The following is a 7,403-nucleotide window of genomic DNA, read 5'->3' as shown; positions in this document are numbered from 1 at the left end:
CCCCATCAATCAGTGAAATGCCAAAATGTTTTGTTGTGAGTCATTATTCTTATGCAGATAAAACTTCCTAACTTTTTCATAAGTTACCCGGGGGATATGGACTGTGAGCAAACTCATAGCAGCTACATACTACCTGAAGGGACAGAGGATTTGTTTTTCATTCTGATCCATTTGCAAGAATCTGTTGCAATTTCACATAAATAAATAATGACAATAATACTGAACTAATGCTGAAAGAGTGCTCCCTACAGCCACTCAAACTCAGTTACCACTATATGATTACTCGTTTACAACATATCATTTCCCTCTCATGTTGATCATGCCTTTTGGAAGAGGACCCCAACTGAACAGAAGCAGAAGTTCCACCATTTGAGAGTCTGATTTTGCAAAATATGGCAACTACAACCAGTGGGTAGAGTGAAACCTTTGATCAGTACAGTCATTCATGCACTTTCTCTCATTTAGATTAAATAAAAGTGAAAGTTAACCATTCTATGTTTTGCTGGAGGAAAACCTGTAGCCCTTCAAAGGACTCTCCAGGTCCCTGAACCCCATTTTGAAAAGCAACCACTGCCTCATTCTCTTCATGTTTTCTTTCTTGGACTGAGTGTTTGTACTTTGTGTTACACCCTGGCATGCTTCATATAGCTAAATTATAATTGTCCTGCCCTGATGGAGAACTTCAATACTGGGCCTGTCACATGCACAACGACAAAAGACCTCTGAATGCACTCCCCGCCATATCCCTCAAATGCAGAGACCACCTTCACAAAGCATGTGTGTGATTAAATGGCAGCCACGTGCAAAGTTCAGCTCTGTTTATTTTGCTGAAAGGCACAAACATTGATTGTATTGACTACCAGCAAGGAATTATAGTGCATAATGTGAGTCCACTTTACCCCTCTTACTGTGACAGCGTGCAAAATTTAGGGCATACCCGCAGATATCTGAACAACCAACACCACTGAGCAATCAGGGTGATGGATTTAGCTCACATTCAGTGGGGTTTAAGTTGTGTCTGTCACCGTTCTGGCAAAATTCCTGGCGGTAACCCATCCAGAACTCAAATTCCTCCTCAGGAACATAATGATGTGGAGCTGAGCCAGTTTAGGATCATTTGCCATGCAACTATTATTTAGGGGGTTTTTCATAATCCAATTCATGAGGCATATGTTTTCATATGTTTTCAGAAGTGAGACAGAGATTCATTTAATTGCAATTACAAATTGTGGAACAAAAAGATGTCAGGCGATGCAGTTTGGATATCATTGTGCCCCATCTGTACATCCCACACTCCTTCAATTATGAATGACATTGTGAAGTCATGGTCTGAAAGTGGCACTTTGCTGCCCTACAGTATATATTGACCTCTCCAAAGCCACAGTTGATAATGCTTTGCTGCTGCAGAGACTATCTGACATTGGATTTTGCTCACTCTGCCTCCAACGGCTCTCAGAGTCGCTTACAAGGCAGGACGCCGTGTTTTAGCACCGTCACCCCACATCCAGCCTCGGAGTCTGAATGAACGAGCCTGTGCGGTCTTGTGGCAGGAGAGCCCCCACAAGGCTGCTGCGAGGCATTTGCAGCTGCTTTTAGATTTGCACATTGTCCCTCTCATTGCTCCGACATCAGTCCTTTGCCTCACAGAGAAGGTTGTCTGTAAGCAGCTTACAGCAATGCTGAGTGATAGCGTGGACCCACTCCAATTTTTATGCGGCGCCAACAACGGGGCAGAGAATGCAGACTTTACATTACGGACAGTCTCTCCGTGACTCTGCTGATAGTTTCTTTTTAACCTGTATTGAACCAGGTAAATTGACTGTGGAAAACACACTCCTCTGTGTGGTCCTGCCACAGAAGTCGAGGTGTGTCTTGCTTCTTGATGATGATGTTGGGGGAAAGGAGGCATTGATTTGTTTATCTCCCTTGTTGTGCAGCTTCTTTTTTTTTTGCTCTTTCTTGTGCTTCAAAGTGTTCTTGCACTGGCATTTTGGAGTAGGCAGAGACAACACGGCTTTTAAAATTGAATTTCTGGCCCTCTGAATTGAGTTTCTGACCCTGGAAAGCACTGGCAGTGTCCTGTCCCGGGTGTCTCCCTGTCCTCTGCGCAAAGTGTAGGCCCCAGTTTGTCATGACCCTGAAAAGAAATAAATGGGTAAACAAAATGATTGAGTACATGAAAGACACTGAACTTTTTTGTTTAAGAGTAGATGACAAGCTGTCAGCTAAGATAGGAGGTTTTGAACTTAATGTTCTGGAACTGCAAGTTGACTTTAAATAAGCTGCAGACTCCCATCAAAGAGATTTAGCCCTATAGTATTAAATAGCGTTAAAGATGCATTCAGATGCTTATCACAAGCATTTAAACAAACAAAAAAAAAAAAACGTAAAAAATCAGAAGTCGATCCAGCATCACTCATCTAATATTTAAATATATAATTATTTTTTTTTTAAATTTGCTGTATTGACCTTTTTCCCCTGTGTTTTTTAAATAAGTGTGCAGGTTGCAAAAGGTCATATATTCACATTGACAAATTGTGGTGAGGTTAAACCAGAAAGAAGAAAATATGAAAATGACCTTATGCATTGATTGCATTCTAATCATTTCTAGAATTAGATCAGAGTGAAATTAAACTGTTCCTCATTTTGCTGAGGACCCCCTGGAAGCCCCTCAAGGACCCGTGGGGGCCACGGACCGCCTGTCATCCACAGGCTCCAACACAGCTGCTGTGCTGACAGCTTTGTTTTCTTCTCAGCTGTTGAATTTGGTCATGCTGCAGTGGAGAATGCTGACCAAAACACAGATTTATCAGACGCTACCCACTGCAGCATCTTTCATAATGGTAATGCTGGCACAGTAAAAGTTGTACTTGCCAATAAGTTATTCAGTATTTGTTAAGGACTCATTTCCAAAATGACACTGCCGAGGAATGGTGTCTGATGAGGAACTTTCTAACTAAAGGCTTGTGCCTGTAAAGTATCATCCTAGATGCTCCTGGTCAAGAGGTGCCTGCCCTGCTGAAGTGTCCTTGAGCAAGACAGTCCCTATGTGCTTCTGCTGTAAAGCTGAGGCTGGCTTCTGACCTTAGAAAAGGCAGATTTCTCCTTCAGGGCTAAAAAAAAAAAAAAAAAAAAAAAAAAAAAAAAAAAGGTATTATAAACAAAAACACAATGACTTGCATTTTTTTTGGGGAGGAAGGGGGTTGAGTTATGCATAGGTGGTTAAGGTACTTATTCATTTCTTGTTTCTGTCTCTTATCCCATTGAAGGACAGGTCAAATGTGTCATTACTGGTCTGCATACATGCATTTGTATGACTGTACTTCAGAGCACCTTCATTTACTCCCTTGGTGTTATAATCCTCTTTTAGCCTTAAACAAAAACCCAATGTAATCTGACAGAACTTTGTTCATTTCTGACCTTGACATCACTTCACATCTTTTTTTTTTCCATTATATCAATTGATTTAAATGAAAATTAACTGCTTTCAGCTGCTTCACAGTAAGAGCTGTTTGTTTGGGCGCACAGTTCCAGTGCAGTCCTATGGAGCCACCAGGCAAAAATCATCCCCGAAACGAGTTAGCAATCACACAGCTTGCTGCAATATCTGTAATGTCACATACTGGTCAAAAGATGCAAATTAAAATCAGTGGAAGGAGAAGTTTTACCTTCTGTACCTGTACTTACCTTTAACATCAGCCAGGTATGACTGCCTGTCTTTGTGTAAGGCAATGAAAAATTAATAGTAACAATAATAATGCCTTTATTTGTATGGCACGCTAAACAATAAAAGCCAGCAGATAAGAAGAGCAGTGACAGTCGAATTCCTTCCATTATTCTTAAGCAGGCCATTCCATCACTAAAATAGTGAAAGACGTTAGGCACAGGATAAACTGAAATTTAAAGATAAACATGCCTTAGATTATTTTTCTATCCTTGTTAGGAGATTTAGTGCTCATAAGTACAGAAATACAAGAATTCACACATACACACACACAGTTTCCAGCTACGCATTGTAAAATGTGTAAAGGGATTGTTCTTTCATATATTTATCTTGATTTACATCCATTCTTTGGAAAGCACTCTGTCCTTGCTGAAAGCCCTGTGTCAATAAATTTGACGTGACTTGATGGTTCACTCTGGTACACGGTGCCTGTTTGTTGTGTAGCAGCACTTGACTTCTCATTCTGGCTTACAATCTGCTGCAGGGACAGGCCCATAAAGTCTGATACACACTGTCGAGCTTTGCTCTGGATCCCGGCCAAAAATTATGGCCTGCCTGGCTATCAAGCTGCTAGACAGCTTCTTGGCTTTCACCAAGATCTTCTTAATCCACCCCTCAATCCCACCCTGAAACCAGGATCCAAAGCATCCTCAAACCTGTGGGCATCCCTTTCTCCCATGCGTAAACATCCGGCATCAAATTTCCTGGCATTGTCCTGCACTCAGCTTTAAGCCGTCAAATGTTCTGGTAAGATAAACTCAATAGTATTCTTGCCATCGGAATCGGCTTCATTGCCATGCCACGCACTGTAAAATATAAGACGTCATCTTTCCTCCTTGGGCATCATCTGAGGATGAGGAAACATCCATGGAAAAAACCTTATCTTCCCAAACCTCTTCTCACGTAAAGCTGGAGCAACTGCCTGCAATTTCTCTGTAGTTTCTTAACTTTCTACTTCACTTTATTTGCTTTATTCTAACAGCGACAATGCACATTAATAAACACAACTGCAGTGTGCCAGATTTAATGATAAGACACTTTTTATCTGGTGTCCCAAGGTAGGCTGGCAGATTTTTTAAAAGCCTAATAACAATAATAAAGTGCCATTACACAGTAAGAACAAGATTTATCATGCACATATCTGAAAATACAAAACCATCACAGTACAACAGATACTCCAGTGCTGTCACATGAATGACATTGCCAATATGTCATGTTTTACAGCACAGGGGAAAGTATGTACAGTGTGTTCACTTATACTATGGGAGCAGTTTTGTTTATTATTACATGTATATTTTGCTTGATATGAAAATGTTCACCATGACAAGATGCACGTTTGCTAAATGGTGCTAATTATGTTTCCAGGGGAACATAATTTTGTCGTGGATTCTGTTTGTTAGTAATATGATCATGATCAGTATAAGGACTTTAACCCGAGTTTGAGTCCAGCCTTAACCAAGTAGTTCTAGTGGGTAATGAAAGGTAAAGGTAATGAAACTGACTAAAATACCACCTGACAAGACAAGATATATTCATTAGAAATGTATTTATGGGATGTCAGAAACAAACATAATCCGCAACAAAACACGTTTCCCCCTACATGTGATTACAAATGCAGTTTAGTTGTATGGGAATGTAATTTTTACAAGACAGGGATGCTTCTAGAAGACACTTTAGCAGACTAATTTTTGCTTGTGGTAACAATTTCACTGAGTGGCAAGGGGCATGCTCATGGAAAACTTGCCACAGTGTAAAAGACCATATTTGTCTGTGGATTTGCAGTGTTGGTAACTATTTGGCTTTTTGTCAAGCGTTTTCAGAGCTTCTCAATTTGTTTTACTGAGAGAGCTTGGATGGAATAGAACGGTCTGTCCAAGTTAAATCAGTGTTCCAGGATGGTCGGTCACATTGGCAGCCATTTTTATATGTCCTGTTTCTGTAATACCATCAGACTAACTTCTGTTAACTGATTTGCGGAAGTTGCTGCTTAACACTGAGGCGTCACAGTGAGTGTCACTTATGTCACTTTTACAAGCTCCTGCTGTATTATTTTTGCAGCAGATCAGGTGGGTTATTCTTTGTTTTTACAGTTCTCCTTTCACAGATTTAAGTTAAATATTTTTTTTTATTCTCCACTGAAGCAAGGCTAAACTATGACAATTTGCAAGATTTAAGAGATTATTCAAGTAAAATGTATGTTTAATGATGCTTTCCAGTTCGGTTTGCCAGTCTGCAGATGTTGCCTGTAGTGGGGTAAGCACAGTCTTTGTTAAAGTTGTATTAATCTTTGGTTGGACAGTTGTTTTGCTGCCTGCGAAACACAGATTCAAATGTTCACAGGAGTTTTGGTAATTCCTGCTTTTAGCTTGCAGCTGCAGTACACCACATCTCCACAGTTCACAGCGAGTGTGATGCATTTAAAAGCACCGCTGACTTGCTTTGTCACCATAGCAACTAACCAAATCACCACTGTATTCTGTACTAGCCAAATGACTATGGCACACTGTCTGCTCCATTCAGGTTCGGTGGCTTTATTGTGGCCGGATGTCTAATGCCTCCTGATGCATCACTACCCACCTGGCCTCAGATCTCACAGGCAAAGCGGGAAGACATAAATGGATCTTCTCTCGCGCAGGTGCCAGAATTTACTGTTGAGTCGTATCGATTTATCCGCTCTCCCACAGCCCACTGGTTTTATAGCGCAAGAGGTGGTTGCATCACGTCCTGTGCAAGCGGGAAAGTGCCTCGTCTGAGGTGCTGAATCACCCGTCTCCCACGTCGCCTGCAAGCTGTGTGTGGTCATGACTGCTGAAAGGCAATCTGTGGGTTCAAAGACAAGGGCAGCGCTTTTCAAGATGTTAAAATGACCCACATTCTTTTACTGAGGAGAGGAGACACTTTTTTTTTAGTGTCATTCTATCAATCTATCTACCTATCCATCTATTCTGTTACATAAATAATATGAAGATGACTTTCCTCCACCAAGGAAGAATTATGTGACAATGCCACAAATTGGACATGCCATTTGCACCTGAAAATGTCAGCCGGCAGTAAATTTTAGGCAAGTGAGAGAACTTTGGTTAAAAAAAACAAAAACAAAACATAAACAACTGATTATAGAACATAAAACAACAAATGCATGACTAAAGTGCATTTTAGTTCTAGTCACGTCTTCAGAGGAGTCGATGAAAATGAAAAAGTTTTCATCTAACTTCGCTGAATCGTTTTTTTTGACATTGTCCTTTCTCCGTAAATTCCTTGTTTATTATTTATTTGTTTGTTTGTGACCTTTATATGAAGATGCATCTGCATTCCTCGTCTGAATTTCTTGTGTTTTGCATCCAACTGAGGTCTGGAGTTGTGTTTTCATTCATCTATGTCCGGGTCACACAGGTTAATTTTTGATTAATTGTCTCATTTCCACTCTGGAAAGTGTCATCGACAGCTGCACAGTTTTAGTCCACAACAGTAACACTGTTCCTGGTGGAAAATGTGTTGTTGGGATTGTTAGACTTGGGAATTGAACTCGTCAAAGTAACCACTCATCCGCCAGTCTGACCTCTACAACTTCCCCCCTGCAATATTTCACTGTCAAACCGCTGCCTGCTCCTACTCGCGCCTCCACCTAATCCTTTGTGTCCGGGGAGGAGCATTTTTCACAGTATTTGCATTTTCAGAC

Source organism: Myripristis murdjan, chromosome 2, assembly GCF_902150065.1.
Source record: "Myripristis murdjan chromosome 2, fMyrMur1.1, whole genome shotgun sequence".
Lineage (NCBI taxonomy): Eukaryota > Metazoa > Chordata > Actinopteri > Holocentriformes > Holocentridae > Myripristis > Myripristis murdjan.
Note: the sequence above shows the minus strand (reverse complement) of the source record.